Below are 26,533 nucleotides of genomic sequence, written 5' to 3'. Positions count from 1 at the left end.
GGGCTCTCCCACTGAATTCAACTTGAAAGGAAGGCAGAGAGAGTCACTGTTCATAGGATAAGGGGAAACCTGAAGCAAAACTGCACACAGAGGAGTGTTGGTCAATCATCTTCCCCCTACTGACTCAGGTTCCAAGCCTGGGCATACCCTGGCTATACCAACAACAGAGTATCCCACACCCTAGACCAACGCCTTAAAGTCACAGGCCCTGGCACCACTCCACACAGTGAGACCCAGAAGTCCATAGTGCTTGGCCCTTTTAAGCTGGTGCTGGGGTGAAGACCTAGACCCAGGGCAAAATAGCCCACAGGAAGCCATCTACAGAGGACACAAAATGAGCAGCTTTCAGAATTCTCTGGCCACAGGCAAAAAAGGTTAAGAAAATGAACAAAAGGACACCAAAATATAGAAACTTCTATGATGACAGTGAGTGAAGCAGTTAACAGGGGTCAGTGAGATCCAAACAACCACACTGATCTCAAGTCCTGGAATAACTCAAAAAGGAATTTTAAAAAAATGACAGGTCAAAGAAAAACTGGAAGGAAATTGGGAAAAAGAAATGAAAGCAATGCAAAAAGAAAATAGCCTAAAAAGCAAAATGCATCAACTGGAAAAGGAGGCATAAAAATCCAACAAAGAAAAGAATTTGTTAGAAAATAGAATTGACTGACTGGAAAAAGAGACCAAAAAAAAAAATCCAGTGAAGAAAGGAGTGCAGGTAAAAGTAGAATGCATCAAATGGAAAAGGAGTATCAAAAAGTCATGGAATAAATTCATTCTTTAAAAATTAGAATTAAACAAATAGAAGCTAATGACTTCATGAGATATTGAGAAATAATAAAACAAAACCAAAAAGATAAAAAAATAGAAGAAAATATGAAATAACTCATTGAAAAAACAACTAGTTTGGAAAGTAGATCCAGGAGAGACAATTTAAGAATTACTGGATTACCTGAAAATTATGATAAAAAATTAAGCTTAGACATTATATTACAAGAAATGATCAAAAAAAGTTCCCTGATATTCTTGAACAAGAGGGTAAAATAGAAAACAAACAAAAACACAGATTACCTCCAACAATAAATCCCTAAATGACACCTCACAGGAATGTTATAGCCAAGTTCAAGAGCTCCTAAGCCAAGGAAAAAATACTGTAAGCAGCCAGAAAGGATCAATTCAAATATCACAAGTCTCAGTCCAGATTACACAGGATCTGTCCTGTGTAATCCACATTGAAGGACCAGAAGCCATAGAATATGATGTTCTGGAAGGCAAGAGAGTTTACAGCCAATAATTATTTACCCAACAAAACTGACTATATTCTATTAGGGGGAAATTATATTTATTTAATAAATTTAATAAAATAGAAGATTTCTAAGCATCACTGAAGAAAAGACCAGACATAAACAGAAAATTTGATGTCCAAATACAAAATTCAAGAGAAGCATAAAAAGGTAAAAGAAAAAGAAAAAAATTGAGGGCTGCAATAAGGTCAAATTGTATATATTCCTATATGGAAAGATGATATCTGTAATGCTTAAAAATTATCATTATCGTAGTAGATAGAATGATACATAAAAAATCTAGGGGTGAAAAAGACAGTTACACTAAGAGAAAAAGGAAAAGAGAAGCAGAATGGGGTAAATTATATCACATAAATAGGCATGGGGCAAACTATTACAGTGGAGGGGAGAATTAGGGTGGTGATGGATAATGCTTAAGATCTATCTTAGCATGGGAGGGGAAGGAGATTTATAGAAGTTGTCCCACAGCAGCCATAATATCAAGCAGGCCTGATAGCAGATATATTGAATTGGAACTGCTATTATAAATTTTAAAAGAACACTTTCCATTCTCCCCCCCCCCACCCCACAAAAAATAAAGTTGGAATATGGTTAAGACCTGGAGTTCTACATTTCTAGTATTGACCAAAGACTAAAATTTATCCCTTCAGAGGCAACAATGCTTCCTTTTATCAGCTATAGTAACACCATAAATCCCATAAGAAAGATAATTTCTAATTTACCTGCTTCCAGGATCCTGAAAAAAATTGTATTGTGATATGGTATGTTCTTCCTATCACTTCCTATCATTTTATCTAGGTCCATATTTATTTATTTTTAATTAATTTATTCAGTCAATTTAGAACATTACTCCTTGGTTACAAGAATTATATTATTTCTTTCCCTCCCCTTTCCCCAGCCTTCCCATAGCTGACCAGCAATTTCATTGGATATTACATGTGTCCTTGATCAGCACCTATTTCCATGTTGTTGGTGTTTGCATTAGGATGTTCATTTAGAGTCTACATCCCCAGCCATATCCCTTCGACCCATGTATTCAAGAGATTGTTTTTCTGCTGTGTTTTTACTCCCACAGTGTTTCCTCTGGATGTGGATAGTGGTTTTTCTTTTAGGTTCCTCCAAGTTGTTCAGGGTCATTGCATTGCCACTAATGGAGAAGTCCATTACTTTCGATTGTACCACAATGTATTGGTCTCTGTGTACAATGTTTTCCTGGTTCTTCTCCTTTCACTCTGCATCAGTTCCTGGAGGTCATTTTTATTCTGTTAGCTTGTCCTATCCATGAGCAGTCGATGTTTTTCAAATTGTTTAGATCTAGTTTTAATTGTGTGGAGAGTATTTTGTAGATGTGTTCATATAGTTCCTGTGCTTGTCTCAGCAGATAGAATCCTATTATTAAATTATTATTAACTTTAAATTTAAATTAAATTTAAACTATTAATAAAATTAAATGGAATTTCTATTTCTAATTCTTGCTGCTGAGATGTGTTAGAAATGCTGATCACTTATGTGGGTTTGTTTTCTATACTGCAATTTTGCTAAAGTTATTGATTATTTTGACTAGATTTTTGGCTGCTTCTCTGGGGTTCTTTAAGTAGACCATCATATCATCTGCAAAGAGTAATAGCTTGGTCTCCTCATTGCCCATTTTAATACCTTCAATTTCTTTTTCTTCTCTAATTGCTACAGCTAGTGTTTCTAGTACAATGTTAAATAATAGAGGAGATAATTGGGCGTCCTTGTTTCACTCCTGATCTTATTGGGAAGGCTTCTAGTTTGTCCCCATTGCAGATGATGTTTGCTGATGGTTTTAGGTATATACTGTTTATTATTTTTAGGAAAGGCCCTTCTATTCCTATGCTTTCTAGTGTTTTCAATAGGAATGAGTGTTGTATTTTGTCAAAGGCTTTTTCTGCATCTATTGAGATAGATAGTCATGTGATTTTTATCAGTTTAATTGTTAATATGGTCAATTATGTGTATGGTTTTCCTAATATTGAACCATCCTTGCATTCCTAGTACAAATCCTACCTGGTCATAGTGAATAACCCTCATGATCACTTGCTGGAGTCTTTTTGCTTGTATCCTATTTAAGATTTTTGCATCTATATCCATTAAGGAAATTGATGTATTGTTTTCTTTCTCTTTTTTTGACCTGCTTGGATTTAGAATCAGTACCATATTTGTGTCGTAAAAGGAATTTGGTTGAACTCCTTTTTTGCTTATTCTGTCAAATAGTTTGTATAATATTGGGATTCATTTTCATATATTTCATATATTGAATGTTTCATAGAATTCATTTATGAATCCATGAGGACCAGGGGATTTTTTCTTAGGGAGTGTTTTGATGGCTTGTTCAATTTCTTTTTCTGATATGGGGTTGTTTAGGTACTCTATTCCTTCCTCTGTTAGTATAGGCAATTTATATTTTTGTAAATATTAAACCATATCACCTAGATTGGCATATTGATTGCCATATAATTGGCCATAATAATTTTTAATGATTGCCTTAATTTCCTCTTCATTAGAGGTGAGTTCTCCCTTTTCATCTTGGATATGATAAATTTGGTTTTCTTCTTTCCTTTTTTAAATTAGATTGACCAGTACTTTATCTATTTAATTTGGTTTTTCAAAGTGCCAACTTCTAGTATTATTTATTAAATGAATAGTTCTTTGACTTTCCATTTTATTAATTTCACCTTTGATTTTTAGGATCTCTAATTTAGTTTTCACCTGAGGATTTTTAATTTTTTTTTACTTTCTAGTTTTTAAATTTGCATGCTCAATTCACTGACCTCTGCCCTCTCTAATTTGTTAATGTATGAACTCAAGGATATGAATTTCCCCCTGAGTACTGCTTTGGCTGCATCCCATAGGTTTTGAAAGGATGTCTCATCATCGTCATTTTCTTCAATGAAATTATTGATTCTGTGTTTTGTTCTTTAACTAACTGATTCAGGAGAATCACATTGTTTAATTTCCAATTAATTTTTTATTTGCCTCTCCATGTACCCTTACTAATTATTATTTTCATTGCATTGTGATCTGAGAAGGTTGCATTTATTATTTCTGCTCTTTTGCAATTGTTTGCAATTTTTTTGCCCTAATACATGGTAAATCATTTTGAATGTACCATGTGCTACTGAAAAGAAGGTATATTCCTTTTTGTCCCTATTTATTTTTGTCCACATATCTACTAACTCTAATTTTTCTAAGATTTCATTCACTTCTCTTGCCTTTTTCTTATCTATTTTTGGTTTGATTTATCTAGTTCTGATAGAGGAAGGTTCAGGTGTCCCACTAGTACAGTTTTTCTATTTCATCCTTGATCTCCAGTAGTTTCTCCTTTAGAAATTTGGATGCTATACCATTTGGTGCATACATGTTGAGTGCTGATATTTCCTCATTGTCTATACTGCCTTTCATCAGGATATAATTACCTTCCCTATCCCTTTTAACTACATCTATTTTTACTTTGGCTTTGTCAGATATCATGACTGTGACTCCTGCCTACTTTTTATCCGTTGGTGCCCAATAGATTTGGCTCCATCCTCTAACTTTGACCCTATGCATATCTACCTTCTTCATGTGTGTTTCTTGTATACAGCATATGGTTTGGTTTTGGATTCTAATACACTCTGCAATTCACTTGTGTTTTATAGGTGAGTTCATTCCATTCACATTCAGAGTTATGATTACCAGCTGTGTATTAAGCAGCATTTTTATTTCTACTCCTAGTCCTACCTTTTCTTCTTTCACTATTTCCTTCTACACCAATGTTTTGTTTTTAATCAGCCCCCTAGTTCCCACCCTTATTTTAGTTCCCTTTCTACCTCCTCACTTCTTATTCCTCCCCTTATTTTCCCTGTAGTCTTTCTAAAATTTCCCCTGCCCTTGTACTTCTTCCCTACCCACCAGTCTATTTGTTATCCTTCTACTCCCCTATGGGGCACAAATGTATTCTCTGCCCCAATGGATTGGATTGTTCTTCCCTCTTTGGGTCAATTTCAAAGCACATGAGGGTTGAGTATTTCCTGTCTCCAACCTCTTTACATTTCTGGTATATTGATGTTCTCCCCCCTTCCACCATGAGCTTCTTTGTGACATATACATTTACCCCCTTCTGTTTCTTTTCCTATTTCTTTTAGTATCAACCTCTTTTTTTAGCTCTAGTTGTATATATATGTACATATATATATATATATATGCATACATATGTCTATATACATATTTATGTCTTGGCATTTCATCCTATACAGTTTGTCACTGTTCCCTCTAAATGTAATTCTTCTAGCTGCCCAGGTGATAATAACAATTTTTAAGAGTTACCAATGACCTCTTTTCTTATAGGAATACATATCATTTTAACGTACTGAGTCTCTTAAAAAAAGTTTTTTTTGTTTTGTTTTTCTTTTTTCCCTTTTTAAAATTGCCTTTTGATGAGTCTCTTAGTTCTGTGTTTGGGCATAAAATTTTCTGTTCAGGTCTGGTCTTTTCTTTACAAATGCTTGGAATTCTTCTATTTTGTTAAATGACCATACTTTCCCCTGTAAGAATATTGTCAGTTTTGCTGGGTAGTTGATTCTTGGTTGTAGACCTTGTTCCCTTGCTTTCCAGGATATCATATTCCATGCCTTTCAGTCCTTCAGTGTAGATGCAGCCAGATCCTGTTTTATCCTCAATGTGGTTCCATAGTATCTGAATGACTTATTCTTAGCAACTTTTAATATTTTTTCCTTGTCCTGATAGTTTTTGAATTTGGCTATAACATTCCTGGGTGTTGTCAGTTGGGGATTAAGTAAAGGATGTGATCTGTGGATTCTTTCAATATTCACTTTTCCCTCTTGTTCTAGAATATTGGGGAAATTTTCTGGGATAATTTCCTGTAGTATGATGTCCAGGCTTTTCTTTTGTCATGGTCTTTTGGTAGACCAATGATTCTTGAGTTGTCTCTCCTGGAACAATTTTCTAAGTCTTCTGTTTTGTGAATGAGGTGCTTCATATTTTCCTCAATTTTTTCATTCTTTTGATTTTGTTTTATAGTGTCCTGCTGCCTTGTGAAGTCACTTCCTTCTGATTGTTTTATTCTGGTTCTTAAAGACTGTATTGCATCCCTGGCTTTTTGCATCCTTCTCCTTCTGGTCTGGATTTTCTTTGGAGGTCATCTTTCATCTCCTTTGCCTCATTTTCAAACTTATTAATTTTGGCTTTAAAGACACTGTTTTCTGTTTACAGATGACTTATCTTGCTTTTAAAGTTGTCTTCAGCCTCTCTTAATTGTGTTTGCAATTGTATTTTGAGTTCTTCCAGAGCCTGTATCGAATTCACTGAGTTTTAGGTTTCTTTTGCTTGGAGTTCCCTCATTCTTCTCTGTTCCATTTGCTCTTTGTCATTGCCTATATAGAAGCTGTCAATTGCAATTTCTTTTTACTTTTTCTGTTGTTTGCTCATATTTACCCCTTCTTTACTCCCTGCTGTTGCCTGATCTCTTCCTTCTCTCATTTTTTTGTGGTTTTGGGCTTTTCTTTCCACCTTTACCCTTGGAGTTTTGACAGTGAATCTCTCAGTGCAGTCTGTGGGGGAGTGATATTGGAGCTTGAGCTTCTCTGTCCTCTGGAAGCTTTGATGGGATGATGTTCAGCAGTCTGTGGGGGAGGGGTTTTGGAGATTGAGTTTCCCTGTACTCTGGAGGCTTTGATGGGATTAAATCTGGCTGGGTTGCTAGATGTACCCTGGGGCCACAACCTTGGGAATGGGGGGGGCAATATGGAGTGTCTCTGCTGCTGCAACTTTGCCTCTTGCTCTGCTCTCTGCATTTCTCTTCTATCTACTTCCCTGCTACCTATGTTGGACACTCTTAACTTGACACAGCTTTGCCCACAAGGTACTCCCTCTGGACCAGAGCCTTTGTTTGACCGGACATTCCAGCTACCACTGGATGCTTACTGCTCTAGGTGGAGGAGGGGTCCCAGGACCTTCCTTCTTCCTTCCCCTTAAACCAAATGTTCTCAAACTCCTGGTTTGGGGGGAATACCTTTTAAGTTGACTCCAGCAGGAGGGTTTCTTGGCTCTGTCTTGTTGTTAAGTTTGATTTTTAGTCCCCTAGGAGCATTTAGTTTGAAATCGGTAAGGAAGGGTTTTCAGAGGTCTGAATGTTTGCTGCCTCTACACTGCCATCTTGACTCTGCCTCCTCTAGGTGCATATTTAAAAGAAAATTAATGTAAGTATCAATAAATAAATTAGGAAGGGGTTCCCTGACAGAATCTTGTGGGAGAAGATAGTCAATGGGCAATACGGGAAGATGCTAGCAATTACTAGCAAAGTTGACTTCTAAATTTTATTCACTTTATTAAGTACCTGCTAGGTGGAAGGTATTGTGCAGGGAGGTGGGGATACAAAATGATAAGGTAACAATCTTTCACTGCAAGGAGCTTATATTCTCCTGACAGAAAATAGTATGTATATAATAAATATAAAATACATTCAGAATAATTTTTAGTTAGATAACGGCTACTAATAACTAGGGAATTAGAATAGTTTTTATCATTTAATATTTAAGACTTGTACACATTACATGTTGATACAGTTTTAAATAATATTTTTGCATTTTGTCATCCATGTCTTCTCCCTCCCTCGTTTTCCTCTCCTTCCCCAAAACAGCAGGTAATATGATCTAGGTTGTACATGTGGTATTATATAATACATATTTTTATGTTCATCATGTTGTAAAATAAGGCACATATCACTTATACTAGAGAAAAATATATAGAGGAAATAAAATAAAGAATGGTATGGTTCAATCCACATTCCAACTCCACCGGTTCTTTCTATAACAGCAGATAGCCTTCTTCATCATGAGTCTAGTGGTGTTGTCCTGGGCAGCATCCCTTTCCTATAAGAGGTAGCCTTGAGGTAAGTCAAGGATTCCAGGAGGAAGAGGTGAATATGTAGGACCTGTTAACTACAAGAGACAACCTTTATATAAGGGCAGAGACTGGAAGATGGAATGCTATGTAGGATGAGCAGTGAATAGGTAAATTTCACTAGATCATAGAATATATATCAGAAAATAATGTCTAATAAACAGTTTTTCATAGGAGTCAGATTATAAAAATAATGAAAAAAAGAATCAGAAGAATTTTTATTTTATTTTAGAGGCAACAAGGAGTCCCTAGAGGTCCATGAAGCAAAAGAGTGGAATGGTTAGATCTGGGCTTAAAGAATATTACATTGACAAGAAGGTCGAAGTTGGCTCCTAAAGAAGAGACCCTATAGAGAGGGAAACTATTTAAGTTCTTTTCATAATTTTACATTTTTATTTTCAGTTCCAAATTCTCTCCCTTTCCCTTTTTATTTTACTTCCTTGAGATATAGATCTTGTAGCAATATTGCTAGGTCAAAGGATATGGGCAGTTTTATACTGGCCTTTGGGTTTGTTTCAAATTCTTCTCCAGAATATTTGAACTAGGTCACAGCTCAAACTGAATTAGTTAACCTATTTTCCTGCATCCCTTCAAACATTTACATTTTCTTCTTTAATTGTAGCCAGTCTAATGGGTATGAGGTGGTACCTAAGAGTTGTTTTAATTTTCATTTCTCTAATTATTAGTGATTTAGAGCATTTTTATAAAACTAATAATGAGCTCTGGATTTTTCTTCTGCAAATTGCCTGTTCATATATTTTGACTATTTACCATTTTGATATTTTTATAAATTTGATTCAGTTCTTTATATAGTTCAGAAATGAGACCTTTATTAGAGGAAGTTACTTCAAATATTTCCCTATTTCCTGCTTTTCTTCTAGTTTTAGCAGCATCATATTTGTTTTGCAAAATCATTTAATTTCATATAATAAAATTATCTATTTTGCCTTTTATAAACTTCTCTATTTCTTCTTTGATTATGAACTCTATTCCTAATCATTGAACTGACAAGCAAATTTTTTCAACACTCCACTAATTTTGCCTAAGAAATCACCCTTTCTTTAATGTGTACACAATCTATTTCAACGCTCAGCTACTCTACTTCTAGTACTAAATTGTTTTGATGATTGCAACTTTTTAATATAGTTCTAAACTCTTTTCTTCTGATTTTTTCATAGATTCTCTTGCTATTCTTGTTGCTTTATTACCCAAATGAAGTCGGTTATTATTTTTTTCTAGTCTTTTAAAGTAATTATTTGGTAGTTTGATTGGTATGACACTGAATATGTAAATTAATTTAGATAGTATTGTAATTTTATAATATTGGCTCAGTCTACCCATGGACATATAATATTTCTCCAGCTATGTAGATCTATGGTTAAAGAGTATTTTTATTTTTTTAATCATATTTTATTTGATAATTTCCAAGCATTATTCATTAAAGACAAAGATCATTTTCTTTTCCTCCCCCCACCCCCATACCTGACGCGTGATTCCACTGGGTATCACATGTGTTCTTGATTCGAACCCATTGTCATGTTGTTAGTATTTGCATTTTTATTATATGCATTAGTATTTGCATAGAGTGTTCCTTTAGAGTCTCTCCTCTGTCATGTCCCCTCAACAGCTGTAGTTGGGCAGTTGCTTTTCCTCGGTGTTTCTACTCCCACAGTTTGTCCTCTGCTTATGAATAGTGTTTTTTCTCCTAGATCCCTGCAGATTGTTCAGGGACATTACACCGCTACTAATGGAGAAGTCCATTACATTCAATTATACCACAGTGTATTAGTCTCTGTGTACAATGTTCTCCTGGTTCTGCTCCTCTCGCTCTGCATCACTTCCTGGAGGTCGTTCCAGTCTCCATGGAATTCCTCCACTTTATTATTCCTTTTTGCACAATAGTATTCCATCACCAACATATACCACAATTTGCTCAGCCATTCCCCAATTGAAGGGCATCTCCTCGTTTTCCAATTTTTGGCCACCACAAAGAGTACAGCTATGGATATATATATATATATATATATATATATATATATATATATATATACGTATATATATATACATATATACATAACAAGAAGGAAGGAAGTTGAGCAAGATGGGCTAGTATAAAAATAAAAACAAAGGATGAGAAAGGAACAGATAGGGAGATGAGAAAAGAAGAGATAGAAAGGGGTAAACTATCTCTTATTAAGAAGCATATAACAGAAAAATACAGTGAAAGAAATGATGGGGGTGCTGGAAATGCTTGATCTTTACTATCCTTATAATTAGCACAAAGTGGGAATTATACCCATACTCAGTCAGCTATAGAAACCTACCTTACCCTATATAGAAGCAGGAGAATAGGAAGAATAAGGAAGGAGAGTTTGGACAAAGGAGGGTGAATTGAAGGAGGTGGTTATAGAAAATAAAACCTCTGTGAAATAGAAAAAGGCTAAAATGAAAGAAAAAGAAATGGGAGAAATAAGCTGGAGGAAAACATAATTAGTAATCCTAAATTTGAATGGGATGAACTCACCCATAAACTGGAAAAAAGATGACAGTGTATTAAAAACAATAATCTCACAACATGCTTTCTACAAGAAACACAGTTAAAGTGGGGAGTCACACAGAGTAAAAGTAAGAGGCTAGACCAGAATCTACTCTGCTTCAGCTAAAGTAGAAAAAATGGGGGTACTAATCATGATCTTATACAAAGCAAAGTAAAAATTAATCTAATCTTTCATTAGATTTCTATCATATGTGTGATATGTGTCTTTTATCATGGCATAAGTAATATGGAAATATTGCATGTAAGTATGGCTCTAACCTATATCACACTATTCACTGCCTCAGGGAGGGGGCAGATCATAGGGAGAAAATTTGAGTTCTATAATGTCAGAAAACAATCATCAGAAATTGTTTCTGAATGTAACTGAATTAAATCAGTCAACAAATATCATAAAAACTGCATGCTCTTTGATGTAGCAATATCACTTCTAGCTTTATATTCCAAAGAAATCTCTTTCTAACAAGGTGTTCAGTCTCCTTACCTTCCCAAGGTGTTTCCTTGCTCCTGCTACTGCCACCACACAGCTGGTGCAGCTTCTGCTATGCAGCATTAACTCTCAGACTTATGGGTAAGGGAAGAATTTGTGACCAAAAAAAGACATAGAGAACATAAAAAATAAAATGATAATTTTGATTTAATTAAACAAAAAAAAGCTTTGTATAAACAAAATCAATACAACCAAGATTTGAAAGGAAGCAACAAATTGAGGGGTTGCTTTACAGCAATTATCTCTGACAAAGGCTTCATTTCTCAAATATATAGAGAACAGAATCAAATTTATAAGCATAAAAAAGCATTCTCCAATTGAAAAAATTGTCAAAGGTTATAAACAGGTAGTTCTCAGAGGAATAAATTAAAACTATCTATAGTGATCTGAGGAAATACACCAAATCATTACTGATTAGGGAAATGCAAATTAAGATAACTCTGAGATACCACCTCCCAACTCTCAGATTGGCCAATATGTCCATAAAGGAAAATGATATGTTGGAGATATGGAAAAATTGGGACACTAATATACTGTTGGCAGAACTGTGAACCATTATGACTATTCTGGATTGCAGTATGGAACTAGGCTCAATGGGTCATAAAAGTATGCATACCCTTTGGCCCAGCAATACTATTCCTGGGGCTATATTCCAAAGAGATCAAAGACAGGGGAAAATGACCTACTTGATCAAAAATATTTTAGCAGTTCTTTTTATAGTAGCAAAGAATTAGAAACTGTGAGGGTGTTCATCAATTGGGGAATGGCTAAATAAGTGGTGGCATATGGTATAATTGAATACTATTGTGCTATAAGAAATGATAAAAAAGGAGGAGTTCATCAAAACCTGGAAATACTAGTATAAAATGATACAAAGTAAAGTGAACAGAACCAGGAAAAGAGTGTAAGCAGTAATGGAAATATCATATGATGATCAACTGTGAAGGACTAAAATATGATCAGCAAAACAAGACTCTAAGATAAACTCAAGGGATCCATGACAAAAAAAATTCTATCCATAGCCAAAGAAGGAATGGTTGGAAGCTGATTGCAGATCAAAGCACACCATCTTTCACTTTATTTCCTTCAAGAGGTTTTTTTAATTGCATATATGATATGTATCCCCACAGTGTGGGGAAGAGAGAAATGTGTATTGCATGAGGGAACGATATATCTATATCAGATTATTTGCTACCTATGAATTAGGGTGGCAGTAAGGAAGAGAAAATTTGAATTGCAGAATGTCAAAGAACAATTGTCAAGAATTGTTTTTACATGTAATTGAGAAAAAGTTCTAAAAAATAGAATGACATTGTTATGTAATGATTGTTAAACAATCAACTTATTTTACAAAGGTCAGCCTGAATTTACCCATCAACCCTACTGTTTTGAAAGATGCTACCAAATCCTGTAAAGGTGCAAAGATTTTGGCAGTGTGCTTATGAGAGGTTATCAGTCAAGTTCAATTGACTATAACATCATCCAGAGTTAACTGATCTGAAAGGGCATTGTGTTGCCATCCTTGTGTGAAATAAAGATAATTTGAACAATAACAAAGAAATTGGGAAACACTTATTAGTAACTATTAGGCAATTCCTATTTTGAATTTTGGCCAGAATTTTGCATTATATTATGACTTTACATTGTATCAATTCTTTCATCCTACAGAAGTAAGATGTGTTTTTCATGTTATATTAGAGTCCTTGTTCAAAACCTATAGGAGTTGAAAGTTTAATAATTTTTAATTTTATTATAAATTTAATAGAAAGTCTATAACAAAAAAATCAGAATTTACATAATAAATAAAGCAAACTAGCTTTGTGGCCTAGATCTTCAAACTGAGTTTATGGCTTAGATTCACTGGTTGACGATACTGCATAATTCTTATTCATCCTTTTGAAGTTTTTGATCATGACTAATATGCTTATTTTTGGTTCTATTATTACATTTTTAGTTTTTAACATTCTTTTAAAAATGTTTTGTGTTACAAGTCCTCTGCATCCCCTCTGCCTCCCCCCACCTGTTGAAAAGGCAAGATATGTGATATCAATTATACATATGAGATCATTTCTAATATATATCCATATTAGTCATGTTGCACTCAACCACCCCAACCCCCCCAAAAAAAAAGAAAAATTAAAAACAAAGTGAAACAAAATATCAGCTCTTTCTCTGGAGGTATATAGCATTTTTCATCACAAGTCCTTTAGAAAATTGTCTTGTGTGATTGTATTGATTAGAATAGCTGTCATTCACTATTGATCATAATATAATATTGGTTTTATTGTGTACAATGTTATATTGGTTCTGCTCACTTCACTTTATATCAGTTCATATAAGTCTTGTCAGATTTTTCTGAAATCATCCTGCTCATAATTTCCTAAAGTATAATAGTATTGCACAATCATAACAACTTGATAAACTAGTCCCCAATTGATGGATATCCCCTTAATTTCCAATTTTTGCCACAACAAAAGAGCTACTATACATATTTTTGTACTATGGGTCTTTTTCTTTTTTATTTCCTCTTTGGAATTCAGTAGTACTTGTATTTCTGGGTCAAAGGATATGCACAGTTTTACAGTCCTTTGGGCATAGTTTTAAGTTGTTTTGGATTCATAACAATTCTACCAACTGTGCATTGTTATTTTGGAGAGTTTGGGGGTGATTTTTCAGTCATGTATAACTCTGTGTGACCCCATTTTGGGGTTTTCTTAGCAAAGATAATTGGTTTGCCATCTCCAGGTCATTTTACTGATGTGAAAACATAGGCAAATAGGGTTAAGTAACTTGCCTAGGGTCATATAGCTAGTAAGTATGTGAAGCCAGACTTAAACTCAGGAAGACTCATCTTCCTGACTTTTGGTCTGACTCTCTATCCACTGAACTACCTAGCTGCCCTGACAGAGCATTAATGTCCAACTTTTCTGCATCCTATCCAACATTTGTCATAATTGTTTTCTGTCTATTAGAAAATCTGATAGTCATTAGGTAGTACCTCAGAGTTGTTTTAATTTGCCTTTCTCTAATATATAATGTTCTAGAAGATTGTTTCTTATACCTATTTGATTTCTTCTGAAAACTGCCTAACAAGCTTCTCTATGGAAGAGATACCTGACTTGCAATACAATTGTTCTTTTCTTTTTGAGAACACCCAACAATGATTTATTATCCACCTTTAAATTATTCTGTGGTATTATTCCATTAACTCTTCTAATTATTTTTATATACAGCCCTCACAAAAGAGAATGAAATGATTTGTATGAAGATAGTCTGATCCATGCCTCCTTTTCTTATTCCTGACAGAATATATAGGTATAGACCTTTATTCACTTGACACCCTTCACACTGGAATAGCAAGGTAGCAATAGCTCCCTCCGTCTTTTCTAATGACAATTAGAATTTCCCCCTTCTAATTAAATGGAAGCCTAGAAATTGAAGAATTTAAGCTCCTACATGTCAGTAGCCAAATCTGTTTGATTTTTATGGTAGTATGACCAAATAACATAGATAATTTCAGTAGAAAGAACACTAGAGACATAGGTTCAGTTCTATAACTTCTAGCCCTACTTCTATCACTTTCTATCTCTAATGTGGGCAAGCCACTTGATCTACCTGGCTTTCAGTCCAGGTGAAATCAAGCCCTTTCCTACTCTGCAATCCTATTGTCAACTCGAAGACCAGAAAAATAGGGCAGCTGGTTATGTATAGAGAGTAAAAAATAGTCAGTGTTAAACCAAAGTGCTCCATTGGTAATATCCCTATCTGTTCATGTATCCTGCTAGTGACAGGTGGAGTCAAGACAGTAGAGTAAAGGCAGGGCTGCCTAAGTCTCTCTGAAAATCCCCTTCAACCAACCTTAATTTAAAGCTGCAAAACAGATATTAGAGTGGCACAACCAACAATAGGATAGCATGAAGAAATTTTCCTACATAAGGCAATTTAGAAGATTGGGAAAGAATCTTTCTTTCATTGGGGTGAGAGGGGAATGCAGTCCATAACAAGGCCACAAGGCTACACCAATGGAGCAGACCAGCAGTGAGCCCCCTCTTCCTACTGCTTAAGGCTATGTGCTTAGGCTCAGGCCAGCAGAGATAACCTGAAACCCTTCCCTAAGCCAACAGCAGAGCACCCCACACCCACTCTTCAAAATCCTGAGACCCAGTGTGCCTGGCCAGTGCAAGCCTGCTGAGATGTCCATGGTGAGCCCCCATGTGCCAGCACAAGTTGGTGAGGCCAAGAACTTCTACAATGTACCTGGTCTGGCAAACCAACAGCATGCTCTGAGGGAGACTGAGTCAGTAGTGGAAACCATCCTGCCATCTTGGAAAAATTGAAACTTGCAGACACTCAGAACTAGATGTGAAGGTAGCAGCAAGAAACTACTAAAATTCAAAAGAGTGTCCTCTATGCCCTGAGAGCAGAACCCAACTTTAAGATAAAAATAAAAGTAAAAAAAAAGGCTCAGAAAACTAGCAAACATTTTTTAAAAAACTTAACCACAGAAAATTATTATGGAGACAAGGTAGGACAAGGCACAAACTCAGAAGGGGACAATGAGATCAAAGCAGGAACATGAAAAACTTCAAGGAAAATTAGGAATTGGTCTCAGGTTCTGGAAGAGTTCAGAAAGGCTTTCAAAAATGAAATAAGTGAGATAAAGGAGAAATGGGTAAAATAAATTAAAACAATGCAAGAAGTAAATAACACTTCAAAGAGCAGGACCAAATAGTAAACCAAATAGTAAATGAGGCACAAAAATACACCAAAGAGGAGAATTCTTTAAAAAGGAGATTTGACTAAATGAAAAAAGAGGTACAAAAATCTAAAGAAGATTAGAACTTTTTTTAAAAAGGAGAATTAGCCAAATGGAAAAGGAAGTTCAAAAGCTGACTGAAGAAGATAAATTATTAAAAACTAGAATTGAGGCAAATGGAATATAATGACTTCATGAGATATTAAGACACAGTAAAAAAATTCAAAAGAATAAAAATGTAGGAAAAATAGAAAGTATCTCATTGTAAAAGCAACCAACCTAGAAAATAAATTCAGAAGAGATAAATTAAGAATTATCTGACTATTTGAAAGTTATGGTTTTAAAAAAAGCCTAAACATCAAATTACAAGAAATTATCAAAGAAAATTTCACTGATATTTGTTTACAGGGGTAAAATAGAAATGTAGAGAACCCATTGATCAAATCATGTATACTAGTAGTTCAGGCCTCTGGAAGTTCCTGGGAACACAAGGAGGCTTCCAAATGCCCTGAAACAGAACTCCACCTCTTGACCCTTAGATAGGATCAAGGAGACCTAGATTAGAACAACATAGGAGTGAGATTATAAAGGGCTAAACCACTAGTTGGAAAACTTAAATGAGGGAACCTTAAACTTTCTAAACAATTGCCTTCATAGGCAGACCACCTCTCAATCACTGATACTCTGCCTGACCTCATTCTCCAATGGTTAACATTTTCTCAACTCCTCCTTCTCTATCCCAGGAATATTTAATCCCTCAGCTTCAAAAGAATAAATGTCACTCTCATTACCATATACTTCTATATTTCCTACTAATGTTCCACTTCAAGTCGGTCTATTCCTTCCATTCTGCCATCTGGAATCTCTACTCCACATAGCAAATTTACTTTCATCTTTGACTTCTTCTATCTTCCAGCATCCACTAAGACCTTGTTACCCCTGAATAGCACAGCTTTATTGCCCATCTTTTCCAGTAATGCTTACACCTTCTGACATACCATGACTAAGCTTACTTGTCCTAACAAGGATACTTATTGCCTACCCATTGTCACTTTTACATTCTCTTCCATCATTCTCATCCAGCAATCTTTCTTCCTTTGAATTCCACTTTGTCTGCATGCATCATCCAACCTTTAGGTCACTGTCCCTTTTTTTGTTTCAGTGAGGTAAGTGTCTATCTTTTTTTTTTTTATTTCAGCATTTAACATTATTTTATTTGGTCATTTTCACACAGTATTCATTGGAAACAAAGATAATGTTCTTTTCCTCCCTCCCTCCCAACATCCCTCCCATAGCTGATGCACAACTTCACTGGGTATCACATGTGTCCTTGATTTGAACCCATTTCCAGGTTGTTGGTATTTGCATTAGGGTGTTGATATAGTCTCTCTCCTCAGTCATGTCCCCTCAACCCCTGTAGTCAAGCAGTTCCTTTTCCTTGATGTTTTTACTCCCACAATTTTTCCTCTGCTTGTGGCTAGTGTTTTTTTTTCTTCTAGATTCCTGCAGAATGTTCAGGGATGTTCTATAGACACTCATGGAGAAGTCCATTATATTCAATTGTATCACAGTGTATCAGCCTCTGTGTACAATGTTTTCCTGGTTCTGCTCTTTTCACTATGCATCACTTCCTGGAGGTTGTTCCAGTCTCCATGGAATTCCTCCACTTTATTATTCCTTTTGGCACAATAGTATTCCATCACCAACATATACCACAATTTGTTCAGTCATTCCCCAATCAAAGGGCATCCCCTCATTTTCCAATTTGTGGCCACTACAAAGAGAGCAGCTATGAATAATCTTGTACAAGTCTTTTTCCTTATTATCTCTTTGGGGTACAAACCCAGCAGTGCTATGGCTGGATCCAAGGGCAGACAGTCTTTTATTGCCCTTTGGGCATAGTTCCAAATTGCCCTCCAGAATGGTTGGATCAATTCACAACTCCATCAGCAATGAATTAATGTCTCGACTTTGCTGCATCCACTCTAGCATATTCATTACTTTCACTTGCTGTCATGTTATCCAATCTGCTAGGTGTGAGGTGATACCTCAGACTTGTTTTGATTTGCATCTCTCTGATTATAAGAGATGTAGAGCACTTTTTCATGTGCTTATTAATAGTTTTGATTTCTTTGGCTGAGAACTGCCTGTTCATGTCCTTTGCCCATTTGTCAATTGGAGAATGGCTTGATTTTTTGTACAATTGATTTAGCTCTTTATAAATTTAAGTAATTAGACCTTTGTCAGAGGTTTTTGTTATGAAGATTGTTTCCCAATTTGTTGCTTCCCTTCTCATTTTGGTAACATTGGTTTTGTTTGTACAAAAACTTTTTAATTTGATGTAATCAAAATTGTTTATTATACATTTTGTGACTTTCTAAGTCTTGCTTGGTTTTGAAGTCTTTCCCTTCCCAAAGGTCTGACATGTATACTATTCTGTGTTCACCTAATTTACATATAGTTTCCTTCTTTATGTTCAAGTCATTCACCCATTCTGAGTTTATCTTGGTGTAGGGTGTGAGGTGTTGATCTAAGCCTAATGTCCCCCACATTGTCTTCCAGTTTTCCCAGAAGTTTTTGTCAAATAGTGGGTTTTTGTCCCAGAAGCTAGGATCTTTTGGTTTGTCATATACTGTCTTGCTGAGGTCACTTACCCCAAGTCTATTCCACTGGTCCTCCTTTCTGTCTCTTAGCCAGTACCAAATTGTTTTGATGACCACTGCTTTATAATAGAGTTTGAGATCTGGGACTCCAAGGCCACATTCCTTTGAATATTTTTTTCATTATTTCCCTGGATATCCTTGATCTTTTGTTATTCCAAATGGACTTTGTTATGGTTTTTTCTAAATCAGTTAAAGTTTTTTGGAAATTCAATGGTTATAGCACTAAATAAATGAGTTTGGGTAGGATGTTCATTTTTATTATATTGGCTTGTCCTACCCATGAGCAGCTTTTTAGTTGATTCTCTTGGATTCTTTAAGTAGACCATCATATCATCCGCGCAGAGCAATAACTTGGTCTCCTCCTTGCCTATTTTAATGCCTTCAATTTCTTTTTCTTCTCTAATCGCTATTGCTAGTGTTTCTAGTACAATGTCAAATAATAGAGGTGATAATGGGCATCCTTATTTCACTCCTGATCTTATTGGGAATGCCTCTAGTTTATCCCCATTGCAGATGATATTAGCTGATGGTTTTAGATATATACTATTTATTTTTAGGAAAGATCCTTCTATTCTTATACTTTCTAATGTTTTCAATAGGAATGGATATTGTATTTTGTCAAAGGCTTTTTCTGCATCTACTGAGATAATCATGTGATTTTTATCAGTTTGATTGTTAATATGGTCAATTATGTGGATGGTTTTCCTAATGTTGAACCATCCTTGCATTCCTGGTATGAATCCTACCTGGTTATAGTGGATAACCCTCTTGACGACTTGCTGGAGTCTTTTTGCTAGTATCCTATTTAAGATATTTGCATCCCATAAGGTTTGAAAGGATGTCTCGCCGTTGTCATTTTCTTCAACAAAATTATTGTTTCTATGATTTCTTCTCTAACTATCCGATTTTGGAGTATCATATTTAATTTCCAATTAATTTTTGATTTGGCTCTCCATGTACCCTTACCGATCAATATTTTTATTGCCTTGTGATCTGGAAAGGCTGTATTTATTATTTCTGCTTTTCTGCATTTGAGTGCCATGTTTCTGTGACCTAGTGTATGATCTATTTTTGTGACTGTGCCATGTGGTGCTGAAAAGGTGTATTCCTTTTTGTCCCTATTTATTTTTCTCCATATGTCTATTAACTCTAATTTTTCTAAAATTTGATTCACCTCTTTTACCTCTTTCTTGTTTATTTTTTGGTTTGATTTATCTAAATTTGATAGTGGTTGGTTCAAGTCTCCCACTAATATGGTTTTACTGTCTATATCCTCCTTCAATTCTCCTAGTTTCTCTATTAAAAATTTGGATGCTATACCATTTGGTGCATACATGTTGATTAGTGATATTTCCTCATTGTCTATACTCCCTTTTAACAGAATATATTTACCTTCCCTATCCCTTTTGACCAGGTCTATTTGTGCTTTGGCTTTGTCAGATATCATGATTGCAACTCCTGCCTTCTTTCTATTACTTGAGGCCCAAAAGGTCTTACTCCATCCTTTAATTCTAACCTTGTGTCAACCCACTTCATATGTGTTTCTTGAAGACAACAAATGGTAGGGTTTTGGTTTCTAATCCATTCTGCTATTCATCTACGTTTTATGGGTGAGTTCATCCCATTCATGTTCAAAGTTATGATTGTCACTTATGAATTCCCTGGCATTTTGATATCCTCCCCTAATTCTGACCTTTCTTCTTTAGCTATAACGTTTTAAACCAGTGATTTACTTTAAATCTGACCCCTAGTCCCCTCCCTTGATATGCTTCCCTTTCTAGCCCCTCCCTTTTTGTTCACTCCCCTCCCCCCTCTTCTTCCCTTCCTTTTTGTGTTCCTTCCCCTCTACCCCCCCCCTTGGTTTTCCCTTCTTCCTTATCCTGTTGGATAAGATAGAATTCAAGATCCCAATGGATCTAGATGCTCTTCCCTCTCAGAGTTGATTTCACTGAGAGTAAGGTTTACGTAAAAACTCTCCTCTTTCCTATAGAATTCTTCCCCTCCCCTTCCACTCTGAATGACCAAAAGGAGTGGAACATGATATTCAGAAAGGCAAGAGAGCTGGGTCTTCAACCAAGAATCAGCTATCCATCAAAACTGACTATATACTTTCATGGGAAAGTGTGGGCATCCAAGAAATAGGAAAAAAAAACTATTTAGTTTTTATTCTATTTAGAATAATCTTTCTCACACAAAGATACACATGGGAAGAAAATGGAAGATTTCCAAGTTTTTGCAAAGAAAAGACCAGAGCTCTGTGGAAAGTTCAATATCGGGGAAAAAAAAAGAGCATGGAATACCTGAAAAGGAAAATATGAAGGAAAGGGAAAAGGAGAAAAATGTTATCTTTTTCATTTACCCAAACTCTCCAGGTCTGTCACCTTGTCAGTGAGATATTTTATGTTGTCTTCTAATTCTTTAGTCTTTTGACTTTGCTTTATTAATTCTTGCTCTTTTTCAAGATCATTGTCTTCCAGTTGCCTGATTCTGACCTTTAAAGACTGGTTTTCCTTTTCAGTTTGGTCTGACCTGTTTTTTGAGGCTTCAAGATGTTTTTGCATTTGTGTATTTTGATCCCTCAAATTGCTGAGTTCCTTTTGCATTATTTCCCATTTTTCCTGCCAGAAAGCTTCCATCTTTTTGATAATTTCCAATTTAAATTCTTCAAGAGCTTTTGGAAAATTTTCATTTCTTTTGGAGCACTTTTGGAGGTTTTGGAGCATTTGTTTGCTTTTCCTCTTCTATTTCCTCTGTATTTTGTGTTTTTGCTCCATAAAATGGGTCCAAAGTCACCCCCTTCTTCTTGCTTTTCTTGGTGTTGGAAGGCTGAGCACTGTTTGCCATCTCTATGGTTTTTTTTCTCCCCCTTCCAGTCAGAAATATGAGTGAGGAGGACTGGCTCAGTGTATTGATCTATTGATCCGAGGCTTTAGCACCAGGCAAATTCTCTGTTTTCTGCAGCTGCGCTGTCTTCCTGGGGAAACCCAGGGTCTACCCTCTGCTGCCTGCTGGCTTTTAGGGTATTATTGCTCTCAGGTGTGGATCTTTGGTGTTTTTAGTTAACTCCCAAAACCTGTGGGTGCCCCTTGCTTACTTCAGGGGACCCCTTCGCGCACTCATTGATTATAGTGAGCTAGTTCTGGGCACCCGCGATCTGAGTTCCCCTTGCCCGCCTGCCAGGGTTTCAGGTTTTACTACTCTCAGGGTTGGGTCCTTGGTGGTCTTACTCAGGTCCCCAGAACTGGGGCTGCCCTTTGTTCAGTCCTAGGGTGCCCCTCCCTCACTTGTTTATTCTGGCCAGAGCCAACTTAACCTCTGGCTCTATTGGCATGGTGGATGGGGGAAGGGTGGGTCAGCTTTTCGTTCCCTTATATTGTGGAAATGCCAGAGTCCCACCTACCTTCTGCTGTGCCTTAGTGTGGGGTTTCTCCGTTCTTATGAGGATGGTTGTTTTTGTTTTGGAGGGGGGGGGTCTTTTGAGGTTGTCTGTGTCATTGGGTCTGAGGAGGGGAAGCCAGCCACACCTACTCTGAAGCCATGCTTACCAGGAAGTTGGTCAGTATCTATCTTAAGCTCTATCCCAAATGCTGCCTTCTTACTACAGCACTTCAGAATATATGTTGATATTCCCTTAATTAACCTACATTCTCATTTTCTTAGTATACTCAGATGTTTAAAGCTATTTAAAAACTTCTCTCCTCACGTCTCCATGACTTACTCCTCCACACCACATTAGCTACATAAAGGGATGGTCTTATCTTTGACTTTGTGCCATAAGTGGTACATTTCTATATTCAAGAATCAGAATTTCCTTTATTCAGTCAGAATACTATGATTCTGTCTGCCCCCATACTTTATTCATAATGTAATGGAGTTTATTCTAGTTCTACTGTTCTTCACACAGAGTGCTCTAGCTTTTTTCACTATGCTTTTACACTAGTTGCCCTGAGGGCTGGAATGTTCTTTCTTCTTACTTCCACTTTGGGAAATCTCTAACTTCCTCAACTCATCTGAAAAATTCTACAAGATACCTTTTTTTAAACATTCTAGTCTCCCCTATAAGGTTTCTTTGAATCTACCTTATGTATATCTTGTGCCATCAATCACTGTTTCAATCAATACATATTTGTTAATTTGTTTATTAAATGCTGAGAAAACATAGAAAAAGAGAAAATGGATTCTACCATCTAATAGGTAACATGAACATATATATATGTGAATATACATATGTACATATATTATCTCCTTCAGTACCTTATGTTTGTAAATTAAATGAAAGATTATTAACCAGGAAATATCAAAAGCCTAGAAAGTTCTCCCATGTGTTCAGTGGATCATCCATGGACTTGTAATGGAAAGACAAAAACTTGAGTTTCATAAAATGAGGTAATATGGATAAACTATAATCTATTCTGGTGTTGAGAATCCTAGCAACATGATCATTGATGCATTGAAATACTGAACCATTAATATAAGTTATTAGGTTATCCTTAAACATTATTTTATGAAGGAAATTATTATATTCATCTAATCCCAAAAGTATACATGTGCCTATTAAAAAAGGAAAACTAGCTGAAGTTTTAAAGAAAATGGTGATTGGAAAGTCACTTCTTAGCTTAAGGGTTTAACTGTAGGGCTGGTAAAATTCCCTTGAATCAATACATTAAGTATATTTTGTTATACCCCAAATAAAAACAAATATTAACTATAGATCTTGTTATAAAGAACTTGATAAACCTCAATGTACTTTATTAATATGTTTGTTTTATTATTGAAGAGACAACTTGGCAGTAGTCATTTAGAAATGAAATAAGGAAGACATTCAAATCTCACTTTTGATACTAGTGTCTCTGGGCAAATCACTTGACTTGCTTCCTAGCAACTCTGTAGGACTTATCTACTATGTTATATACAGTAGGACACCTATCTTGAGAGAGTTCTCATGACATGAATCCCCTAGACTTATAAATTACAGATCTTTCATGTATTAGTTATTAATAATTAATATATTGCTTATCAACCCTAGATAGAATATAGGAAAAATGGGATTAGTTTCCTCTTTTCAAATCTTCAATACTGACTCATTATGAGCCATTTTATACCAATTCTAAATACTGAATTGACAATCGCATAACTCATTCTACCTTTGGCTACCACTTACTCCTTGAGACCAGTTCTTAGAATTCTCCTGTGTGCATTAGCACATCAACAAGCATATAGTTGGCAATTTATAAACATATATATACATATATATATATGTATATATACAATTTTTACATTAACTGAATTGAGAATTGAATTAGACTGCATGTCCCTTAATAAGAAATAGTCATGCTTTACTATTTGGTGTGCTGAATGAGAGGTATCTGTGTCATTCTTAAAAATTATTATGGAGATCTTATAAGATCTTTTAAGAAGGACAACTATAATTAAGCAATTATATATCTCATTATATCTCAATATATTTATTTCTCAGTGTTCAATGAATTGTTCAGTAGAAGGCAAAAGGCCAAGAATACCTGCAAAGCGAGGTGTCAGTTAATATGTCCCAGTTTTCAGAGTATGAACCATGATTACTGAATTTTTTTGAAAAGAATAATTCCGTTGCTAATGGGTGACAAGATTAAAGGCAATCAGAAGGAAATATAGTTGACAAAGTTCTCAACCCAGAATTACAATCTGATATCTGCCGAATCTTCTTCTCTGCAAAATCTTATTTAGTGATGTTAATTTACATCATACCAACACAAATGGTTAATTGAATTAATTCAAGTAAGTTGTTTTACATAATCATTGTCCTGGTTTCCTCCTCAGCAAACTGAGGTTGTTGGACTAGATGGTCTGGAAGGTCTCTCACAACCCTAACAGTTTATGATTCCACATTATAACACAGGAAAGACCAATGGGTGATTGACTATTTTTAATTTTTTCATCTAATTGGCTGTCTGAAAAGGAGAATAAATCTTTTGCAATAGAGACTTACAAAAGTCATACTTTGAGGTGTAATGTCATGTGACTTTAATAATACCTGCCTCCAAATTAAGAGAAATTTTTCACAAGGAATTATTTCAGAACCTGACCTTTTCTCACCATAGTATTTGACAGCAACATCTTAATCAGGGGTATGTTTCTTTACTCAAGAGACAGCTTCCTGAAATATTTTGTGTAAATCACTTTTATTGAACCAATCATGTTTTGCATGAATGAAATGAAAGTCATTTAAAAGAATTTCTACAGAAAAATATCTGGAAAAGCAAAATAATTGAGAGGAAAACACCTTTTAAAGCTTAAACCCTTGAATGAATAGGTATTATTATCGCTACTAGCTTATAAATGCCTTTTAAGTTTAATTTTTATCTTGAATAATTTTGTTTTATTTTTTAATCAATTTTATGTAATAACAAATTTCCATGTAAGTTTTCCTAAGTCATTTGATCTAAATTGCTCCCCTCTCTCCTTTCCTCCCCCTCCTAAAACTGGCAAGCAATTCAATCTGAGTCAGATAGATAGATAGATAGATAGATAAATAGATAGATAGATAGATAGATAGATAGATAGATAGATAGATAGATAGATATTAACATACAAATTGCATTTCCATATTTTTATGAGTGAATAATCAGTAAAATCAAAAACCCCAAAACACATACCCAAATAAACAAGTGATAAATCATATGCTTTTATCTGCATTGCTATTCTAATAATTCTTCCTCTGAAAATGAAGAGCATTTTATAAGTCTCTGTGTTATCCAAAATCATTGTTTTGCTGACAATAGCGAAGTCAATTGCATTTGATAATTCCAGCATATTGCTATTACTGTGTACAATTTTTCCTAATTCTGCTTATTTCACCCTGAATCAGTTCATGTAAATCTTTCCAGCTCTTTCAGAAATCACCGTTTTTATCATTCCTTACAAAATAATAGTATTCAATCACCATCATATACCACAATTTATTCATCCATTCCCCAATTGGTGAACATACTTTTAATTTCCAATTCTTTGCCTCCACAAAAAAGCAGTGATAAATATTTTTGTTCAAGCATGTCCTTTTCTACTTTTTTAATCTTTGCGATATAGATAAAGTAGTAGTATTACTGAATCATTGGTGCATTGTTTTGTTGTGCCTTTTGGCATAATTCCAAATTGCCCTCCAGAACTGTTGGATCAGTTCACAACTTCACCTAAAATACATTAGTGTACCAATTTTGACACATCCCCCTCAAATATTTATCATTTTCCTTTACTGGAATATTGGCCAATCTGATAGGAGTGAAGTGATACCTCAGAGTTGTTTTAATTTGCCTTTCTCTAATCAAGAGGGATTTATAACATTTTTTCATATGATTATTGATAACTTTGATTTAATCTGAAAACTGTCTATTGTAAGGTTAGGAAGAGAGATGCCAGCCTGATTGACAGATCAGAGGGAAAAGTGGGGCAGGGGATGGGAAAGGAGGAAGGGGGAGAATGCTATGAGTTCTGAGAGCTGGCTGGAACTTTGAAGCCAACAGACAGGAGTAGTTAGCTGGAAGTGAAGAGAGAAGGTGGTTTCTGGGAGTGAAAGCCAAGAGCTCATCCAACTGAGACATGTCTTCCTTCTGGGACTCCAAAAATACCTCCATTGAGACTGCCATAATAGCTACACATCTTCTCAAAAAGGATTTAGTTCGGACTCTTTCTGGATGAAGCCAACTAGATTTTCCCCTTTGGGTCTCTCCCTTACCTTGTTTCTCAAGCTATACCACAAGATTTAATTAATTTTAAGAATAAGATTCAGAAGCAGTTGGCAAGAGGAGAGCTCAGGGCACAACAGCCTCTGACCTCCAGACTTTGAAAAGC

The sequence above is a fragment of the Monodelphis domestica genome, chromosome 1, assembly GCF_027887165.1.
Source record: "Monodelphis domestica isolate mMonDom1 chromosome 1, mMonDom1.pri, whole genome shotgun sequence".
NCBI lineage: Eukaryota > Metazoa > Chordata > Mammalia > Didelphimorphia > Didelphidae > Monodelphis > Monodelphis domestica.
This window is presented reverse-complemented; position numbering follows the sequence as displayed.